At 48.6% G+C, this 22,076-nt stretch overlaps 1 protein-coding gene across 1 annotated transcript in view; it reads right to left on the bottom strand.

The window, feature by feature from the left end:
* USP8 (ubiquitin specific peptidase 8) overlaps window positions 1-22,076 on the bottom strand; it is a 580,270-nt gene that overhangs the window by 186,739 nt on the left and 371,455 nt on the right. The window lies entirely within an intron of this gene.

The raw sequence follows: 22,076 nt of genomic DNA, 5'->3' as shown, positions 1-22,076 counted from the left end.
GGGCACTCTTGGCCTGGCTAGCCACCCCGGCTCGCCGCAGTTCGGTTATTCTCGAACTCAGGGACTATGCGGGAATGGCGCGGTTCGACCAACAGGGGATAAATGACTTATTCCATGACTATTACACAGAGCTTTATCGTAGTCGGGTGCTTCCGCTGGAGGCTGAGTTCCAGAGCTTCCTGGAGGGACTGGACATACCGGAACCGGATGAGGAGACTGCGAAACCCCTAGGGAGTAAAATTGATGAAAGGGAGGTGAGAGTCGCCATCAAGAGTATGGCGCGGAATAAAACACCGGGCTCTGACGGACTGCCGACGGAGTTCTACCGCGCCTACGCCGACCTCCTGGCAACCCGACTGGCGTGGCTCTACAATGAGGCTAAACGTCTGGGAAGCCTACCGAAGACCACTGGCTAGGCGCTCATCGTCCCCCTATTGAAACCTGGCAAGCCACCCTGGGACAGGTCGGCGTACGGCCCGCTGTCCATGCTTAACCTGGACTACAAAATCTTGAGCAAGATCTTGGCGCGCGTCTACTTTCCCACATGGCCACTCTGATCCACGTGGACCAATTGGGCTTTATCCCGACCCGCAAAACCGCGCTTAATATACGACGGCTTCTCCACGTTCTGGAGGCTGACACCAACGAGGTGGACGAGGCAGCGGTGTTCGCCGTTGATATGGAAAAGGCTTTTGACAGCCTGGAATGGCCGTATCTTTTTCATGTCATGCGCGCCATGGGATTGGGTGCGGATTTTGTGGACTGGCACTCTTATACAAGAAAGCTACGGCGAGAGTCAGAACGGGAGGTGTAATATCGAAGGCTTGCGTGGTAGGGAGAGGCACGCGACAGGGTTGCCCACTCCCGCCCCTGTTGTTCGCCATAGCGGTTGAACCGTTGGCGGCGCGTACCCGTTTGAGACGGGCATATCAGGGGTTGGACGTATATGGACAGGTGCACCATATTGCATTATATGCTGACGACCACCTGCTGTTTCTGGCGGACACTGCAGCCTCTCTGCGGGGAGCTAAGGCTCTACTTCAGGCGTTGAGCAGGGTGTCGGGCCTCAGAGTGAACTGGGTGAAGTCGTACCTATTCCCGACTCCGGTGCGCAACCCATGCCCACTCGGAAGGAGTGACCTGGGAAGAGAGGAGCCTTCGATACTTGGGTACTTCGATCTACCATACTAACATAGACATTCTGGAGGGCAACATCGGTTCGGCTATCCGACTCACTAAGACACACTTTGACTTCTGGATTATGCTCCCCCTATCCCTGGCAGGAAGGGTGGCACTCCTTAAGATGGTGACGCTGCCTCGGCTGCTCTATTTTTCGGACTCTTCCGATCTGGATCCCGGCGAGCTACTTTCGTCGTCTACGGGCCATGGTGACCGGTTTTCTATGGGGCTCGGGTACACGCAGGGTGGCGCTGACCACGCTTCTGCGGCCTCGAGCTGAAGGGGGACTAGCGGTGCCAGACTACGAGCTGTACTACCTGGAGGCCCAGCTGCAGTGGTTGACACAGTGGGCAGCGAGAGCCACGAGGGAGGAGAACGGATCTGGTGAGCCAGTGGGGCCGGTGCAGGTGATCTCCCGGATTATACTGGGCCTGCCGATGGGAGACCTCCATCTTACTCAGAAATTTGCGATGGTTCGGAAGTGTTGGAATAGATACCTGTGGAGTGGCCACCATTGGAGACCTATATGACGACGGAGCTCTAATGCCCTTCGACTTCCTGCAGGATCGCTTCGAACTGCCGGGGGGAGACTCCCTCCTTCATGAGGCACTGACAGCGGCGATCCGTAAGCACTGGAAGGCGGGTTTGGCGGAGCCTCCGCTGTCCACGGGTTGTCAATACGTGGTGATGGCCGCGGGGACGGTTAAGGCTATAACGTGCCTCTATAAACGCATGACTGCGGAGGCTCAGACCCCACTAGCAGTTCTGAAGGCGAAATGGGCGTCGGGCTTAGCGACGGAGATCCCTGACACGGAGTGGTAGGGTATAGTTGAACGGGCCTGGAAAGGGACGCGCAATGCGAGGTTTCAGCTGGTGCATTTTTACATCCTACACAGAGCGTACCTGACCCCTGACAAGCTCCATAGGTATTTCCCGACACACTCAGTGGCCTGCCCACGCTGTCCGACAGAGGTGGCTGATTTCCAGCACATGTTCTGGTCCTGCCCGGCTCTGGGCTCCTTCTGGCAAGGAGTGGTGGAGAATCTGCGGGAGGTCACTGAGAGGGATTTACAACCCACAACGGCACACTGCGTCCTACACTGGTTCCCACACACATCGAAAAACAAAATCATTAGTAAGCTCCTAGATCTGGATCTGCTGCTAGCGAAGCGAGCCATAACGTCCCAATGGAAAGCAAATAGGGGGCCCACAGTGGAGAGGTGGCGAGCGGAGCTCACTAAATGGGCCAGCTGTGAGGGGGAGATACGTCTGCAACTGGCACTTAGGGCAGGCACTGATACTGCTCTGGAGCGGGCCCGGGCCTGGGGGCGGTTGGTACTGGAACTCATACTGCCGACCTCTGACAGCGAGGCCTCCCCCGCAGGTAGCCCTGGTCCTTAGACACCATGGCTTGGGTGGTTGCCAGTCCTGGATCCTTCCTGGAATCGCCCTGCGCCCCACGGGTTGACTGCACTTTCCTATTACTTAATCCCGATTGTCGGTCACGGACCTGCTGTGCCCGCGGAGTAATCGAGCTTGCTCTTGTGGATCTCTGACACGCCAGGGGGGAGGGGTGGGGGAAGGGGGGGTAGGATAGGGAGTTAGGGGGGGTAAGAGATGATGGGGTTTAGGGGGTGGGACTGAGAGGAGGGTAGAAAGTTGTTTGTTATTGTTCAATGATCCCTGGAACAAGTAAAGGGGGAACCGGATGGTTGGAAATGCAGCCATATGCTCTACCTGAGAAACAGTTATTTGTGAGTGCCCTTACAGATCTTAGCGAATAATACCCTACTGTATATTGCCGCTCGACCTCCGGGGTGTGAGCTGAATGGCCGTGTTAGACTAAGTTTTCCATATCAGAACGTTTGTACCACGAAAGTATGATGCTGCCCTCATAGGGGGCTAGTTTGTACATGTATTCCAGCTGCAATAAAAATTATTTTACAAAAAAAACCAAGAGCGCACTTGATTGAGGCATTTGATATAAGCTTACCCTCTTGTATAAGGTCGTTTGCCTGTGCCTTGTATTGGTCAGGCAGATGTTGTAAAAGTGTTTCTAACTGGTCATAATGTCGTATCTTTCGAGGAGGGCTTGTGTGTTAGCTATACGCCATGTATTGCTAGCTTGTGCAGCTGTCCTTTTGCCTGAAGCATCTATTATTTCTGATTCCTTATCAGGAGGTGGTGCCTCACCTGATGTCTGAATTTGCTCTTTTTCTAGCGTTTGAAACGACTAGGGAATCTAAGGGTAGCTGTCCTTTAATGTAAGCAGGATCCCCAGGAGCGGACCTGTACTTTTTTTCTATTTTTGGGTTAATGATCCTAGCTCATACAGGATCTTTAAACACTTCTGGGGCATGCTTAATGACCCCTTTAATCATGAGTAATATTTGAACAGATTTTTGTGAGTGTTCAAAAGTGTCTAACAAAAAATCTTCCTCTGGAGGAGCCAAGCGCGACATCGTGATGGCCGCACAGTAGCTCGGCTCCGCCGGCCTCCCTGCCCAAACTCATCTATCCTGCCGCCCATCCTGCCCAAAAACGATAACATTTTATAGATGAAGGTCTGCTGATACTTCCCACCCGTCCTGGTGGCTCCGGCGTTCGGTGGGTCCGCAGCGGCGTCCTCCCTGAAATTGCGGCCTCCGTGGGGTGGAGACCGGGGGCTTGCCTTCAGCGAGTAGCCGGCGAGACGGTGTCGTGGCGGCCTTGGGTGGAGGATGGAGGCCGGCCGGAAGAGGCCGTTGTGCGTAAAAGCCGGAGGCAACTGAATGCGCCTGGGACTACCGTCCGGTGCTCCAGAGGTGAGGTGCGGCAAGTTGTGTGTGGGGGACGCCGTGTTGGTGGCTCCCCCCTTTGTTGCCTTGCCCGGCCATTCCGAACCTCATCGCTCGGTGGCGGAGAGTGGCTCCAGCGGAACGGTGGCGCCGGCGGGTCCCCCTCTTTTGGTGGCCCTCATTTCTGCATCGAGGTTGCTGTTTGGATGCTTGAGGGGGATCCCGCGGGGGCCCGGCTTGTGTGCCTGCCCCAGGAGTTGGTTCCGACAAGACGGCGCTGTGATCGCAAAATGGCGGCTGCTGCCGTATGCTGTGGGACACCCTGGGATGTCGATGCTGTACCTCTGTACTGTGCTGGGGCCTGCACTGGAGAGCGCGAACCCACGATTGGCGACGTCCTACGAGCGCTGAAGATTTAGCAAATGACCTTGGCCCGGGATTCTTGTGTGCAAGACAATGTGGTGACCGCCATTGCTCCCGGGCCGTCCCTCAGGGATGCGGATGGGCCCGAGGTGGTTGCTGTTTGTTTCCCGCATTTTGGTGGGGGTAGCGATGCCTTGGTTCGCATGCGGGAAGATTTGCTGGTGATCATTGACACTGGTGTACATGACTGCCATAAACAGCTTTTGCATTACCGTCGGCGGAGGAGATCCCATGGGTTGCTTCCATTGGCCGTTCAGCGGCTGCTCCACGGTCTTGTCTCTCCGCTTTGTTTTATGCCCGCTACTTCGGCATACATCGTGGCGATAGCTAAGAAAGGTAGGGGTGAGCCCGGTTCTTAATCCGGAGGACTGCTGTTCGGTGCACGGAGTTCTGGACTGCCCCAAATTGAGATAATTTGTTGAATCCTTAATATGTATGGCTACCTGAAAACTTGCCAGTTTCGTTTTGGGCTGCACTAATTGTTTGTATGGGCGGGGGGTGGGGGCCGTGCGCCTTGTTACATGGTATCCTCTCCCCTGGCATTTCTTTTCCCCTTTTTTATCTGTTTTCTTTCCCTTTCCCTATATTGTCTCATTCTATATTTCGGGTTCATGTTTAGGGCGACAGGCACGCTGCTGGGAGGGGTAGGCCATAGCCTTCTGCAGGGGTGCAGGGTGGGGCGGGTGGATCGGGGTCTATTAGATAGTTACTTGTTTCTATGGCTCTTTTGTGTCCTTTTCTTGGGTCTCCATGCTTGTGCATGATTCCCGCGGGGTGAGTGACTGGGGGGGAGGATTGGGTATTCCTATATAATGTGGTACTTTCAGGTTCTGCTTATCCTGACTTAGCCGCCCCGCCCCTACGAATGTTTGCTGTCTGAATTGTTGATCGCCATTATCGCCCTGGGGCGGGTACAGTAACGTGGAGTCCCCTTTTCCTTTTTCTAGTATTTTCGTTTTCTATTACTCTCCGGGTTGGGCTGTATAATGATTGCAACTTTATCCGTCTCACTAATAATTTGATTATTATGAGAGTGATGTTCTGCTTGTCTTTGGGCACATGAGGTTGCGGGTGGACACTACCGAAGAAAAATTGCAAGGGCACCTATGGCTTGAACGCTTTGGACTATTCTGACGACAGATCTATGGATTCCCTATTATAATGTTGTTGTTTCTGTTCCCCGCCATGTGCACCAGGACGCTTATCATACAACCGATCCTTTATTCTTTTACCATAAAATTAACCTTCTGTGATCCTGTGCCTGGGAGTTACACTCAGTTAGCATTATGGACTCGCAGCATTGTGTAGTATTGCGTAACCACTCCGTACTTTTATTGATATTGGTGCTTTCCAGTTTGTTCTGTGGCCGGCCTCTGGGTTGTAGGCCCGTATTTGTATGCAACCACCTCCACAAATAAAGGTTTTCAAAAAAAAAAAAAAATAATAATAATCTTCCTCTGCCTCATCTGAGTGCATTGTTACATTATGATAGATATTAAGTAGATGTCCAAACCCAATATTATCTTCAGGAGGAGATGTGTGGATGGATATGTATGTGGGTCAAGGGTATCTGGTACATCTTGTGGGTTTGGATATTCCCAGTCTGGTACATCACTAGGGTATGGAAAGGGCTCATCTGGGTCTCCCCCATCCCCTATGTTATACTCATTTTCATTCTGAGGAGGTGTCTGTGGAGGTGAAGATTGAGGTGGAGAATTTTGTGGTGAATGAGCAGGTAAACTTTGAGGTGAAATGTTAAGAGGAATAGAAGGTGAAAGAGGTGGTACAGGAGAAGAAGAGTGCATAGATGATGTGGCAAAGTCCTTCTTCTTGACAGCACTGGAGTTGAAGGTGCTGTATCTGGCTTCCTCTTTCTATGTGGCATAGTGGAAACATGTCCTGTTTTTGGATCTATGTATATCCTTTTATGCAAAGGATCAGGTCGAAAAAGCTATTCTTCTTGAGAAATCGCTTTCGGCGCCGATTTTTTCGGCTCTGGGCCTTAGGAGTTGTTGTATAGTCCTTTGGAGTAGTTTTCGGCACCGAGCGTATTGTTTTCAGAGTCGAGGTCTGTTTTGAGGGCTTGAGGCATCGGAAGAAGGCTTTGTAGGTTTCGGCATCGAAGATTTTGGGCTGGAAGCTGTTTTGGTTGGCTTGAAAGCGACGGATACAAGCTTCATTGGTTTCGGTGCCGTCTTGTCTTCAGGAGTCGACGGTTTCTGAGTGTTTTTTGGAACCAGGACTTCTTTCGGTTACAGTGCCGAGGGAGCTGGTAGTATCGGCACGTGCGGTCTGCTGGGTATGGAGCTACCGGAAGGCTTTAGTATTTTCTTTGGTGCCGGGCTCCATGGCGGGCTTTTGAAGCAATATCTCTGTCTCGACTGGTCCCGGAAGGTGGAGTTTTGACCTTAGCCTTTGGTTTAGGTGTTAGGGCTGGGGTAGGGTAAGTCATAATCACGCGTTGACCTGATGGTATGGAGTCATCGGAGTCGTCTGCCTCAGATACAATTTGGAGATTATCGGAATCTTCCTCGGTGACACATGGACCTTCGTCGAAGATATCCACCGGTTCCAGAGCTGATCTCTGCATGTCGCGTCGATGGGCCCTTCGATCTTGAATGGTCTTCTTGGATCGAAAGGACGCACAAGCTGTGCAGCTCGACTCATCGTGTTCAGGTGATAAACACAAGTTACACATCTCGGGATGGTCGCTGCGTGGACATTTTGCTCCACACACGGGGCATTTTTTGAATGACTTCCTTTCCGTGAGTTGTAGGCCTCATCAGGTGGGTAAGCCCAGAATTGAAAGCCCAATCAGTGGGATTCGCTAACTTTCAACATGTTCTTTAGTACAGCTGGTAACTTTTTCTTTATGGATTTTGACGGTCAAGTTCATCATTTCCTAGTGATCATATTCGCTTTTCTAGGAAATAATCAGTATCTTTGTAACTTTTCAAGCTTTTACCAAACAAAACATAACTGTGAGTACTAAGGATGGCTGAACAGTAATACTTTCTAGGATAGCTACTAGTGCTTTTAACTGCACCATATTTGTCTAATGCAGATGCAGTAGCCAATACCATTGTTTAGGTCCAAAGTGGGCTCCAGAAAGACTTTACCATTGTGGATTGTGATGTGTATCAAGTTGGGTTTGTCAGTTAACTGTAAAGAGGTTCCCAACGATCTCCGTATCTGTTCCTACAACTGCTGCTCTCCAAATCGCTAGCCTATCCCATATCATGACTCTGTATTGGTGCCTAGATACAGCTGCAGGAGAAAATTTTTATTTTGTGTGGCCAGCTCTTCAGAACTTTCTGGTTTAAGATAGTGCTATACTTCTTTAGTTTATGGACTTCACCATTGACACAAAACTTTAGTAAGAAGTTTAATATGCATGTTTTAAGGATCTCTTAGAAAAACAAGTGTTTGAGGCATATGAGCTGCAGATTCTACACTCTGCATTAGATCGCCACCTGGTGTTGGGCTCGGATGATTGCATGTTGTTGTCTTCTTGGAAGAAGTCTTTGTAGTCACGAGATAGGTGACTCCTCCCTTGGACAATACTACGCATGGTCATCGACTCCATCCTCAGATTGTTTTTCGCCATGATGGGAAATGATGGAGTTAGTAGAAATAAAGAGAAAGGATGTCCATGCGTGTGAATCTAATTAAAATGAGTACTGGAACGGATACAAGTCCCGGGGAGGCGGGAGGGCGTTTAGGACGCTGCAGCTCTACATGCCAAGAACAGATGCATACTGGTAAGTAGCATTTTCCGTTCGAGGTATATGAGCTGCAGATCCTACACTTAGCAACGATTGTGCAGCAGTGTCTCCCCTAGCGGTGGTCGCTTGTATCCGTTGCAGCATACTGAAATAGTGTTTTAAGGACAGCTTGGCCCACTGCAGCTTTCCTGCACATCAACACAATAGTGTTTAGTGAAGGTGTGTATTGCAGATCATGTCGTTTGATAGGCTTTATTCGATAAAAGATTTATCATAAAAGCATTTTACAGAATAAAAGAAAATTATGCATAAAAAATTTCCTTAAAAAGACAGTTAAAAATTCAGCACAGATAATAAAATATCATAAAAGTAAAAGAGAAGGGGAAACATCATATCTTTAAAATAGTGTTTAGTCCATAGGTCCGAGATTTCCATTACGGCAGAGAGGAAGGTTACGACCCATATTGTTCCTCGACTTGCAGTGGGCCCACTGGACCAAAATCAAAGTTCCTTGTTAGGCAGTTGTAGTTGCCTTGCAATTGTCACGGTACTTTTGTCTGATTAGCCAGGCACGCCCCAGGAATTTGGCCACACCACAAACGATTGTCAAAGAGGAGGTATCAGTTTTTAAGATGCGCAGGGCTGCAACATGGCTCATAAGGCCCAGTACCCTGCATGCTGGTTTGAGCCACTTTTCTCTGGCGTTTTTGTATGCCGGGCATGCGAGGAACAGATGGGCAATTGACTCCTCAGGATGACCACAACTAGGACAGGGTTCCGGGGCATGATTCGGACCTTTCCATTGTGAAGTAAAGCTGTTAAGTTGCAGGGTTCCAAATCTCATCTGGATATATAGGGATCTATCCCTAGGTGCCTGTATAAAATCGAGGTAGGGTTCCAGACTGCAGGTGCTTTTATACTCAAAGAAACCCTCTGTCAATTTCCCTGATTTTTGGGTGGATTGATCCCGTTTCGACACCCATTCCCAATAAGCACATTTGAGCTCCAGCTTGGTGGGAGGTGACTGAGAAGCCCAGGCCTCGCTCATCCCGATAAGGCCAGTGAGGTATCTGAGGTCCGCCAGTCATTTTATCTTGCGCCCTGGGTCAAGGGCCAGCAGTTCGTCGAAGGCCCTGGCATAGTTGGACAGCTATGCGGACCTCTTTAGGTGAACCCAGTAGAGTAGGGGACGAAGTCTGGCAATGTCCTGTATGTTCATTCTGCCTGTGTCATAAAATAAAGGTTTCAGGGGAGTTGAGGCGGGAAGCGAGGAAATGGATCTTAAAAAATTATTCTCAGACTTGGTTAGCTCTCTGAGTGTCTCCATTCCCCACAGTTCTGCTCCATAGAGGGCCGAGGACAATGCTTTCCCCTCATAGATAGCAAGCGCTGGGGCAACCGGCCTACTCACAGAGAGATTCTGTTCCCTATTGATGGCCCCGGACACCCGTTTGTGATTTAAGAGCATTTTATCTAGGTGGGCTGCCCACTTCATACCTTTCGAAATCCTGATCCCTAGATAATCAAACGAATCAACCACATCAAGAGGGACCTTGTTTAGGGAGATGTTATTCCTGAAACGTTTGGACGGATTTATGGTCATCAGTTTGGTTTTATCAGTGTTGATGGTTAGCCCCTGCTCCTTGCAAAATGAATCAAATCTGTTGAGCAGTTTCTGGAGGCCGGCGGGTGACTTTGAAATTAAAAGGGTATCGTCGGCAAACAGAAGGGTAGGTGTCTTCTCCCCTGCTAGTGTTGGGGCGTCTGCTTGTTCCTTATTAAGGTGGCCCACCACCCCATTGATGAATAGAGAAAATAGAGTGGGGGCCAACACGCACCCTTGACGTACCCCTCTGTTTACCACGATCCTCTCAGTAAGTTCCCCTTGGGTTCCCCATCTAATCCTTGCATAATTGTCACAGTGTAATCTTTTTAAGAAGTCAAGGATATAGGGTGGCATGCCCAGGTGCTCAAGCACCTTCCAGAGTTTATCACGAGGGACCAGGTCAAAAGCCGTCCTCAGATCTATGAAAGCCAGGTATAAACTCCCTTTCCCCAGGGTAACTGACTTCCAATAGATCATAAAGAACCTAACGACCTGGTCCATCGTGCCGACCTTCTGCCTGAATCCTGCCTGGAAGTGTGAAAGGATGTTGCACTCGTCTATCCAGGTTCTTATTCTTGAAAGAAGGACCCTGCCAACCACCTTCTGTATCACGTCAATCAAACTGATTGGTCGGTAGTTGGCAGGGTCCTCTCTACTCCCCTTTTTAAAGATTGGAACTACCTCAGCTCCTTTCCAGGAGTCTGGAACATCAGCTCCTCTGGCTATCATATTCATAACAAGAAGAATGAACTGAGCCCATGGTGTGGGGTCGTGTAAAAGCAAATCCCCTGGGAGGCCATCAGGGCCTGCTGCCTTTCCAGGGGCAATATTATTTATTGCTAGCTCGACCTCATGAATGTCAAATTTATAAAGGGGTTCCTGTGCTTCGCCAGCTTCAGGGGCAGGTTCTATTGTTGGAAGTTCTGAGCAAACTTCGCCTCGGTAGAGGTTCGAAAAATGCTCATACCACTGAAGGCAGGTGATATGATTTGGCATTGAGTCCTCTAATTTCCTATCCCTACAGTTAATCAAACTCCAGAATAAAGTCGAATCCTTCAACAGCGAAGCTTCCTTCAATTCCTGCCAGTGAGCCTCCTCCCAGGTTCGTTTAGCCTCGGTCAAAGCCCTGGTATATTCTTTCCTTGCAATCTTAACTGCAATTGGGTCCTTTGCCCTTATACTGGACCCTATCTCTGCCCGTTTTTCCATGCATTTTTTGGAATACCAAGGATTACTTGGTTTTTTGAAGTCTTGTTTCTTTGCTGGGTTCCCTTCCAAAATAAAAAAATAACTAAGCCTATCTATCGCAACTTAATAAAAGTTCTTAAAATTAGATATAGTCTGCTCCTCCCCATCACCGTAAAGTGTTGTCAATTCAGTGTTCTTAGCAACTACTTCCTCCCTGATGCGTGATAATTTCTCCTCTTGTTGGGAGATTTTATGCCATTTCAGGCGTCGCTTGCAATTGGAAGGGATTACCTCCCTGCTTGCCATTAGTGGGCGATTATGTACCTTAGGCCCACCCTGTTGCCAAATGTTGTTTAACTGCATGCAGAGTGGGTTGTGGTCACTATCCAAAGTGGCTACAACTTCCATGTCAATAAGGTTACACCATAGGCGGACGTCCAGGAGTATGTAATCTATTCTGGAGGGGGAGGATATCCGGTTAAAAGTGTATGCACCATGTTGGTCGGAACGGGTCCTCCCATTCACGGCCCTTAGGTCATACTGCAACCCCAGGGCGTTTATTTGAATGGCCCGCTAAGACCATTTTTTAATTGGATCTATAGTGAGGGGCGGTATATCCCGCTAGCATCCTCTTCAGCGATTCCCTCTTGAACATCCAAGCCAAGGGGCTCAAAGGTCACATTAAAATCCCCAGCTACCACCACATTGGAGTGAGACGGTGCTCTTTCCAACATACTCTCCAATGTCAAAATGACTGGGCACATCCGAGCCCCCTGGAAACCTCTGGCATAGATGTTAAAAAGCTCGAGTTGCGGACCATTGGGTGTATTTTTAATTGTCAAATGCAAAATGTCGTTGGACCGGCCAGGGTTTACAGTGATTCCCCAATTGAGGTCGATACTGATCCAAATTATTAGCCCCCCAGATGGTCGCCCTTTGCCTGAACTAGTTGCAGGAATGCAGAATGGTGTGTAGCCCACTTTGTGTAAGGGGAATAGGCTCCAGGTTTCTTGAAAAAGGCATACCTCGTGTTTGCCCACAAAGTTTTGCCATTCTGGTAGTTTAATCTTCTTTTCTAGCCCTGCTACGTTCCATGATAATACGTTCAGGGAAACCGGGATAGGGTTGTTATTAATTAATGTTTCACTAGGAAAGGAGTATATTATATCAGATCTATGGAGGGCATTGTCCAAGATCGGATAGTGTGTTGATGGTGAACCAGGGTACATAGTATCCCCAGAGGTTTCTAAATCCATCGAGTATGCTGGAGATGGAATAATAGAATTGGGGTCAGAATCGTTGTGGGCTAGTCAATCGACCTTGTTCAACCCAGAGCCGTCTCCCCTTGCCCCGAGTTCAGCTCTGCCCTCAAGGTCGGTTTCCGGCCAGATGGGTTTGTGTCTTAATTGGATTATTGAATGGTCGGCGGCTGTGGTGCGGAACTCTAACGCTAAGAGATTTTCAGCAAGGACGGGATCGTTAAGCCTTAGCTCGATACAGTCTAGGGCAGAGTTCCACTGGCTGATTCTCCTGGTACCCTGTATATCTTCGCGTATTATAGATCTATAACCTCTGGTGTGGCGCAGCCAGTGAATCGCTTTGTTACGTAGAGACTCAGTGGATTCATAACTCTGGCCATCTCTGAGATTTGGTACCTTTACCATATAGACTTTAGCCCTAGGGTCCGTAGTTGGGTCACGAGGGGGATGGCGGTTTGATTCACCAGCAGGCGGCTGGAAGCGGAGGGTATTACCTCCCCCCGGTGCGCAGGGTGCGGTAGGTCGGTAGCTTCTGGGTGCCTGTGTTTTGCTATCCCCAGAGGGAGCTGCTACTAGGGGTGCAGTTTTTCTTAACTCTTGTACCCTCTGTGCAATGGTTTTGCCAGTACATTGTGGTTTACACGGTGGATTGTTTGCAGAGGCATCCTTATGCATAGAGGATGCCAGAGGTGTGGGAATAATTGGTGGGGTAAGGGTGGGTTTCGATGGTGTGAGCCTGGAATAGAGGGTTGCTACCATTTTCTTTAATTCTTCCACCTCATTTTCCAGGGTTTCTATTTTCCGCTGTAGCCCTAAGTTAGTTTTGTTACAGCCACAACTTTCTGCCATAGGGTTAACTCTCAAATTGTGGCAGCTCAGCGGCCCCTGTGTAGTTTGTCCTTCGGTCATGTGCTCAAGGATCGCAAATCTATTAGAACAGGAAATATAGTAAGGAAGGTCCGCAGCTTGGTTAACAACCTCGACAATGACATTGGCAATGTCCTGATCTGGCGGGGTAGGGGAATCAATATGCACTATAACGTCGGCAGTGTGTGATGGGGTTGGTGGATGGCTTCGATTTTTTCGTGAACATTGAGGGGATATTTGGTTGGTGATTGCTTGGGACATCATCTTTACATTGTGTTCCACCCACTTCCAAGCCTACTACACCAGAACTTAGAATCTCCTCACATTCTGACACCAACCCGTCGATTCTGTCCATTACACAGTTACTTGCCCCGTGGGTACCTTTTTTTTAATCTTTTTCCCTTTCTTGTTTGTCACCAGCACCCCCCCTTCCATTGTTTTCCTTTTCCCCATCCCGACAATGCAAGCGGCCGTTCAATTGGACACGTAAAAAGTCAAACTAACAAACTCAGGCTCTAGGGGGAGGATTAAAATCACAGGGTCAGAAGGCCAAAGAGACCTGAGCAGTACCTTATCAGGAAAACGTAGTCTCAGAGGGGTGGCCCAGCCCTGCCACGATCGGCCTCGGACGGCCACAGACGGCCCACCCTTTGCCCGGCGTCCCGCGAGGGAGGTCTTCCTCTAATTTAATGCGCCTCCTGGCGCTGACGAGTGACCACGCGGTTCGCTTGGCCTGCTGGGAGGTGCAGTCCTCCTGCACTCCACTCGGCGGCCGGCTTCCCAGATGGCAGTGGGAGCGTGGCCGCGGGATGCAGGGGTGCAGGGGCACTTCGAGGACAGGCAAAGGGGCTACAATACCCCACGAGGCTCCGAGGGTCTCCAGGAAGTCACGCTGCGGCAGCCGCGAGTGGTGGCAGGTAGATGGATTCGAATGCGCTCCCCATGACCATGTTGCTGCCTTGCATATGTCCTCTAGTGGTATGTTTCCTAAGAAAGCCATAGAGGCTCCTAGTTTGCGAGTGGAGTGTGCTCTAGGAGGAACTGTTAGTGTACGTTTAGCTTTTTGATAGCATATTTTAATACACTTTACAATCCATCAGCAAATTCCTCCTTTAGAGATGGGATTGCCTTTGTGTGGGGGGAGAAAGATACAAATAGTTGTTTGGTCTTTCTGAAGGATTTAGTCCGGTCTGTGTAGTATAGTAGAGCTCTTCTAACATCTATGGTGTGTATAGCCCTTTCTGAAAAAAAACCTGGTAACTCTACTGATTGGTTTAGGTGAAAAGAAGTAATCACTTTTGGCAGGAATTTAGGATTGGGCCTAACAACCACTTTGTTAGGATGTATTTGATAAAATGGTTCTTCTATTGTGAATGCTTGTATTTCACTAACTCTTCTGAGAGAGGTGATGGCAACAAGGAAGGCAGTTTTCCATGTTAGAAATTGCAGTTCACACTTATGTTAAGGCTCAAAAGGGGGGCCCATGAGTCCTCTAAGGACCACATTAAGGTTCCATACTGGAGCAGGTGGTAACCTATCTGGGATTATTCGTTTTAATCCTTTCATAAATGCCTTTATTGCAGGTACTCTAAAGAGAGATAGATGTTGTCTATTTTTATTTTCTGCAATTGCTGCTAGATGAAATGAATGAATGAAATGAAATGAAGGAAATGAAATGAAATGAATGATGAAATGAAAGGGGATTTGTAGAGCGCGGCTGCTGCCCGAGGGCATCCAAGCGCTGAATGGAGGACGTAGTACTCTGAGGGGAGTGGGGTCAATTAGTTTCTGAAAAGCAATGTTTTTAGATCTTTACGAAAGGCCGAGAGGATGGGGTTGGATCTTAAGGGAAGGGGAAAAGAGTTCCAGAGTTTGGCGGCATTGAACGTGAAGGACCTGCCTCCTGCTCTGGCTGCATGCAGGAGTATGGAAGAATAAGCCAAATTGGACCTTTGTAGGTGTAGAAGGTAGCAATTGATATTTTGGATGGAAACATCCAGTGGATCAATGTGACTGTTGTTACAGTTTAATGCAAATCTTTTCCACTTAGCAGCATAACATGCTCTGGTAATGGGTCTTCTAGCTTCTTTAATGATATTCATACAGTCTGGTGGTAAGTTTAAGTAACCAAACTCTAGGACTTCAGGAGCCAGATAGCCAAATTCAGTTGGCTTGGTTCTGGGTGCCTTATTTCTCCATGGTTCTGTGTAAACAGGGATGGCGTGAGCCGTAATTTCTGATGTGGAACCAGTGAGAGATCCAGTAGCGTGGTGAACCACGGCTGGCGTGCCCATGTGGGGGCCACTATTATTAGTTTGTGAGACTGTTGTCTGAGCTTGCGTACTACTAGTGGAATGAGTGGGAGAGGCGGAAAAGTGTACGCAAATCTGCCTGACCAGTTCATCCATATTGCATTCCCCTCCGACCGTGGGTGTTGGAACCTGGCGGCGAAGGTTGGGCATTTTGCATTCTCGTGGGTGGCAAACAGGTCTATCTTTGGATGCCCCCACATTTGAAAGAATGGTTGTAGAATTTGTGGGTGTATCTCCCGTTCGTGAATCTGTTGTGACTGACGACTCAACAGGTCTGCTATCTGATTGTGAATTCCTGGAAGGTGTTCTACTGTCAGGTGTATGTTTTGAGGAATGGCCCATCTCCTAATGTTCTGTGCAAGCTGGGATACTTGCAGAGAGTGTGTCCCACCCTGTTTTTGTATATAATACATGGCTGTCAAATTGTCCGTCCGGACTAGGACAGCTTTGTTTTGTATTTGTACTTGAAAAGTTTTGAGTGCTAGGAAAATTGCTAGCAACTCCCAATGGTTGATGTGGAACTGTTTCTGTTGATTGTTCCACTGCCCTTGTGTGGTATAATGCAAGAGATGCGCTCCCCATCCTGTGAGGGATGCATCTGTCGTGAGCACTATATGTGGAACAAGGTCTAGGAACGGCCGTCCCTTTGTCAAGTTTTTGGTGTTCCACCATTGCAGAGAGCGATATGTACAGCTGTCTACCAACACCAGGTCTGTGAGCGGACCTTGAGCCTGATTCCATTGTTGTGCTAGACATTCTTGTAGTGGGCGCATTTGTAGTCTTGCGTGAGGAACTATGAAAATGGAAGACGCCATCATGCCTATTAGTTTCATAAACACTCTGGCTTGGAGAGAGAGCTGGCATTGAAAAAGGGAGACTAAGTTCTGAATACTTTGAATCCTGGCTTGACTGGGTTACGCTAGAGCTGCAGATGTGTCTAAGGTAGCTCCTAGATATTGATGAACGTGCGAAGGCTCTAGGTGCGACTTGGTGTAGTTTATTGTAAACCCTAAGTCGTGCAATGTTTGAATTGTTTGTTTTGTGTGTTGTACACACTGGTTGAACGATCTTGCTTTTATGAGCCAGTCGACGAGGTAAGGGAAGACATGTATTTGTTGTCTTCTGAGATGTGCTGCTACTACTGCTAAGCCCTTTGTAAACACTCGTGGAGCTGTTGTGACCCCAAATGGAAGGACTTTGAACTGATAGTGTTGTCCTTGTATGACAAACCTTAGATACTTCCTGTGCGCAGGATGTATAGGAATGTGGATGTATAGGAATGTGAAAGTAGGCGTCCTTTAGGTCTAATGTGGACAGAAAATCTCCCTGTTGTAGTAATGGAAGTACTTGTTGTAAAGTGATCATGTGAAAATGATCCGATTGTATGTAGTGGTTGAGGGGCCTGAGGTCGAGAATTGGTCTTAATGTCCCGTCCTTTTTGGAAATTAGGAAGTACAGTGAGTAAACTCCTGTTCCTTGTTCCTCTAAAGGAACTACTTGAATAGCATCTTTTTGTAGAAGTGCTAGAACTTCCTGTTGAAGCAGGGTTATATGGTCTGTGGACATTGGACGCTGCCTGGGTGGTATGTTTGGGGGGGGGGTTGCTGTGAGTTCTAGGCAGTAACCATGTTGGATAATTTGTCTTACCCACCTGTCAGTTGTGATGGAGTTCCAGACAGGTAGGAACTGTGAAAGTCTACCCCCCACAGGAGTGGAATGCTGTAGGGGAGGCAGAGGGGAGTCACTGTTTGGGAGTGGAAGAGGAGCGGTTGATGTTATAACCTCTGCCTCTCCCCTTGTTGTTGTTGCCTCTGTATCCCCCTCTAAAGTATCCTTTATTAGAGGAGGTTTGTGTGTTTGTTTTAAAAGATGATGTGGTCTCTGTGCCTGTTTGCTTTGAGCCTCCTCTATAGTAGGAGCGGCGAAAAGAACCTTTATTTTGGGTGGATTGTAATGCACCCATAGACTTAGCTGTGTCTGTGTCTTCTCTAGTGTGTTGTCTACCTCCGGCTCAAACAGCTGGTTTTGATTGAAGGGCTGGTTCAGGATGGTAGTTTGTACCTCTGGTTTAAAACCTGAAATGCGTAACCCTGCATGACGTCTGAGAATCACACTAGTAATGACTGCTCTGGATGCTGTGTCAGCTACATCTAGTGCACATTTAATTGAGGCATTGGATATTAGTTTGCCTTCTTGTATGAGCTCGCTGCCTGATCTTTGTATTGATCAGGGAGATGTTCCATTAACTTTTCTAGTTGGTCGTAGTGAGCCCTGTCGTAGCGTGAAAGTAAGGCTTGTGTGTTTTCTATGCGCCATATGTTTGCTGCTTGTGCAGCAATCCTTTTTCCCAGACGCATCAATAATTTTTGATTCCTTGTCAGGCGGGGGCATGTTACTAGAAGTTTGGGAGTTTGCTCTTTTACGTGCATTTGACACTACCAAAGAGTATAGTGGCAGATGTCCCTTAATATAGACCGGATCAGCTGGTGCTGGTCTGTACTTTTTTTCTACTCTGGGATTTAGCACCCTAGATCTTACGGGATCTTTAAAAATGTCTGGAGCATGTTTAATAACCCCTTTAATCATAGGCAATATTTGAGTAGACCTTTGACTGCTCAAAAGTGTCTAGTAAGAAATCCTCCACAATGGCATCAGAGTGCATTGACACCCCTTGGTAAAGAGCAGCTCTGTTTAATAAATGATTAAACCCAGTACTATCTTCTGTAGGGGAAGGTTTTGTTGGGTAGTACTGAGGCGCAGGGATGTCTGGTGTAAAACCGTATGTCTCATCCTCCTTGGTATATTGGGGTTTGACATCCTCATCTAAAGGGTATGTAACGACATTGCCTCCACCTAAATCATACTCTTCGTCAGTGTGGTGTGATGATGCAGGAAATTGAACTGGAGAAGTTATAGGTTCAATGTAAGGGTTAGGAGAGGAAGAAGGTGAAGGAGAGGAAGGGTGCATTGGAGAAGTTGCACAGTCCTTTTTGGCAGGAACCACAGGTGGAAGTGGTTTGTCTGCTTGGCTTTTTTTATATGGAATTGCTTCCACATGTCCAGTTTTTGGATTATTATAGACCTTTTTCTGTTTAGGATCTGGTTTAAACAGTTCTTCTTGTTCCATAATCTTCTTTGGCGTCGATTTTTTTGGTGCCAATTGAGGTTGATTAGTGTTCTTTGCCTTAAAAGGAGTGATCGAGTTCTGTGGCAATTTTTTCGGTGCCGAAGATGGTCTAGGCTTGTCTGTATCATGCCTTGGAGATTTTGGTACCGATATTGTAGATTTCGGCGTGGAGACAGGATTTGTTGGTCCTGCGGCGCCGGAACCTGGTTTCCCTTCTTTATTTTTGGAACCGGAGGGTTTCGGAGTCGGAGCTTTCGGGTCTGGTACGGTTCTTGGCTTCGGCACCGATGTGTCTTTTGGTTCAGGTGCCGAAGGGTCTTTGTCTTTGGGCACCGAATGGCGTTTTGGCTTCGGTGTCGAAGAATCCTTCGGTGTCGAAGGATGTTTCGGTGCCAATGGAGGAGGTGTAATTGGCACATGATGTTTTTTCGGTGCCGAGGCACCGGAAGGCGTAGTTTTTTTCCTCAGAGCCGAGCCCGAAGGCGGGGCGTCGGAGGGTAAATTTCGGTCTCGACTGGGCCCCATGGGCGGAGTGCCGACCGCTGCCTTTGTCTTGGGTAGTGTATGTTGTGCTGGGGCAGTAGTACTCACAGGTTGTCGAGATGGAATCGAATCGTCCGAGTCCTCTGCCCCCGATATGATCTGGAGATCAGGCGAGTCTTCCTCAAGCGACGAGTGGAGCCTCGTCTTCGGAGATATCTTTGATTGGATCTTCGTCTTCGGAGAAGTCTTTGACGATCTCCTCCTCAAAGATGGCCTCCGGTGCTGGCGCTGATCTGCTCATTTCGTGTCGACGGGCCCTCCGAGTTCGACTCGTCGTGTTCTGGCGAGAGACAGAGGTTGCAAAACTTGTGATGGTTGCTATGAGGGAATTTTTCACGACATACCAGGTATCTCTTGAATGGAGTTCTGTCCATGAGGCTTATGCCGTACGGCGCCGATAGGCCCAACGGCCCGCGTCGACGCACCGGAATGGAGCTGGTGATGTCGAAAAGTCTATTCGATGTCGAAATAAGTTTATCTAAAGTTTCTCGCTTAGAAAATGCAGAAAAGGTATTTTCTAGCCGGAGCGGAAAACTTTCATCCGAACCCAGTGGCGGAAAAAAACAATCTGAGGATGGAGTCGATGACCACGCGCAGTATTGTCCAAGGGAGGAGTCACCTATCTCGTGACTACAAAGACTTCTTCCAAGAAGACAACAACCTGCAATCATCCGAGCACAACACCATGTGGCGATCTATTGCTAAGTATCGGATCTGCAGCTCATATGCCTCGAACATGCTTGTTTAGACTGAAATGAAGCAGGAGAAGGGACAGAAACAGAAACCCAGTGCAAATACTTACTCAATTTGCTGCTCTGGGTCATAGTAGTCCCCCATGTTTATCGCTCACTAGGAGGACAGTTTAGCGAACTGGAGGAATTGTCCCCACCACTGCAAATGTCTCTCATGCCTCCTCAACGGTAAGGAATGACTCCCCTGGGTAAAGAACACCAAGCGTTTCACACCCTCCCTCACTTCATCCATCCATTTCGCTACTGACATGTCTTCCCCAGTATGTCTAGTGAAGGTTGCTCTTTTGAACACCCTTGTGACCACTTGTTCCCACACTTCTGCCACTTTTCTAACCAGATAAAGGGTATCAGTTTGCGTATGTGATCCTGGCATGAGAAGGTCCATCAAGCAGTACGTGCCATAGGTACAGCGCAGTAGCCTTGTCTTCCAGTTGTCCTCCCCAGACACCCATTGAGCAGCAAGTTCCAGCTTGAATGCATTAAAAATAAAGTTCTAGATCTTGAAGGCCTATTTGCCCCTCAACAAGTGATGTTTGAGCTGCAGTAGTGCAACCCGGTTTTTCTTCCCAGCCCACACAAGGGAGATAATCAAGCTGTCTAGCGTCTTGAACAAAATGCACGGTACATTATAAAGAGCATTCTGGATTATGTATAAGCATCTGGGGAGGAACACCATTTAAGTCTCTATCGTGGAAAGCTGCAACGTATTTCAGAAAGCCAACAGACTTTAGTGTGCCCACTAGTGGTTCAGTACAGTACTGTCGCTGGTCTTTTATTGTTTGTCCCACCTAGATACCAACATACCTGAAGGACGTCTTCTCCCATCACAGCACCAATGAGGCCAGATCTATCTCAGGAACCCCCTCCAGGGCCCCCAGTGGAAACAGCAGCTACTTCTGCCAATTAATGTGCAGAGCTGCCACCACCCTAAACGTTCCCAAGTGTGTCAGAAGCTGCAGTACCATCTCCTTAGGGTGCTGTAGATAAAACAATAGATCAACTGCATATAGAGAAATCAGATGTATAACATCCCCCACCACGATACCAGCATCTCCCATGTCTTTACGGAACTTTGCCGCCAATGGTTCCATTACTAAGGCGAAGAGGAGTTGTGAGAGTGGGCAGCCCTGTTGTGAGCTTCTCAGCACACCCCACTCATCAGACATTTTCCCACTGCGTACCCTAGCACTGGGTGCCATGTATAATATCGTCACCCACTTACAGAAGCTGGCGGTAAGTCCAATCTTTTGGACCGCAAACTGCAGATGCCACTCCACTGTGTTGAATGCCTTAGTTATATCCACTGACATCAGCCCCAACTGTCTGCGGCTTCCCTGCACATCATGTAGCACGTATGCAAGCCTTCGAAGATTAAGGGCCGTGGTGCGCCCAGCATAAAATCACAGTGGTCTCATGTACCTGTGTTTCTACTACGCCAGTCAACCTGTCCGCCAGGACCTTACATAGGACCCTTGTGTCTACATTGAGCATTGTGAGGGGCCTATAGGAAGACTGGTCAGTCGCATCAACCCTGGGTTTGGGCACCATACATATTCCTCTCTCTCTCACTCTCTCGTGCTTCACAGAATACCTCCAGTTGCAGACTCAACTGCGCCACACAAGCCTTGTAGAACTCCACCACAAAAGCCCCTGTGACTTCCCTCTAATCATGTTACCCATAGCTTCCCTGACCTGACCCTGATCATCGGTCCATCTCACATTAAGAATGGCAGTGCAGGCAGGTCCATGCCTCCAAGATATCCTGACACTATTATGGCATCAGTCGACACCACCCACCACCTCCATAGAGGTCCGGCAAGTGATCCCCCAAGGTGTCATTAATAAGACACTGGGTGTTGGCCATGGACCCATCCCGGTGGCGAAGCATGTCTGGGGGTTCTGTCCGTTTCTCACTTAAGCAGCCATGCCAGCAACCTACTTGGCTTCTAGGCCTCCCAGTGCAATCGTTGTCTTTATTCTCAGCGTGTGATCCTGTCGCGCCTATCCCATTTACATCTCTTAATAACCACCACTGATCCACCCTCGTCTCGTTCTCCAGCATCCCCTCTTTGGGCCTCTGCTAACTCATTCTCCAAGTCTCCGAACTCATTCTGCAACTGCCGGCGTAGACCACGCATCTTACCCAGACATTCCCCTGGATGTCTGCTTTTAACGCCTTCCACTGAGTATTACTACTATTTCTTGAGACCCAGTTACCCTTCAGGTATTTAGTCATCTTTTCACCTAGGGCCTGCATGAACGGTGCATCCAGTAGGGAATCCGTCTGCATTCGCCATTACCTCCTGCCATCCCAAACC

This window comes from Lissotriton vulgaris, chromosome 2_1 (assembly GCF_964263255.1).
Source record: "Lissotriton vulgaris chromosome 2_1, aLisVul1.2, whole genome shotgun sequence".
NCBI lineage: Eukaryota > Metazoa > Chordata > Amphibia > Caudata > Salamandridae > Lissotriton > Lissotriton vulgaris.
The sequence above is the reverse complement of the archived record's forward strand: the minus strand, read 5'-3'. Positions and strand labels throughout refer to the sequence as shown.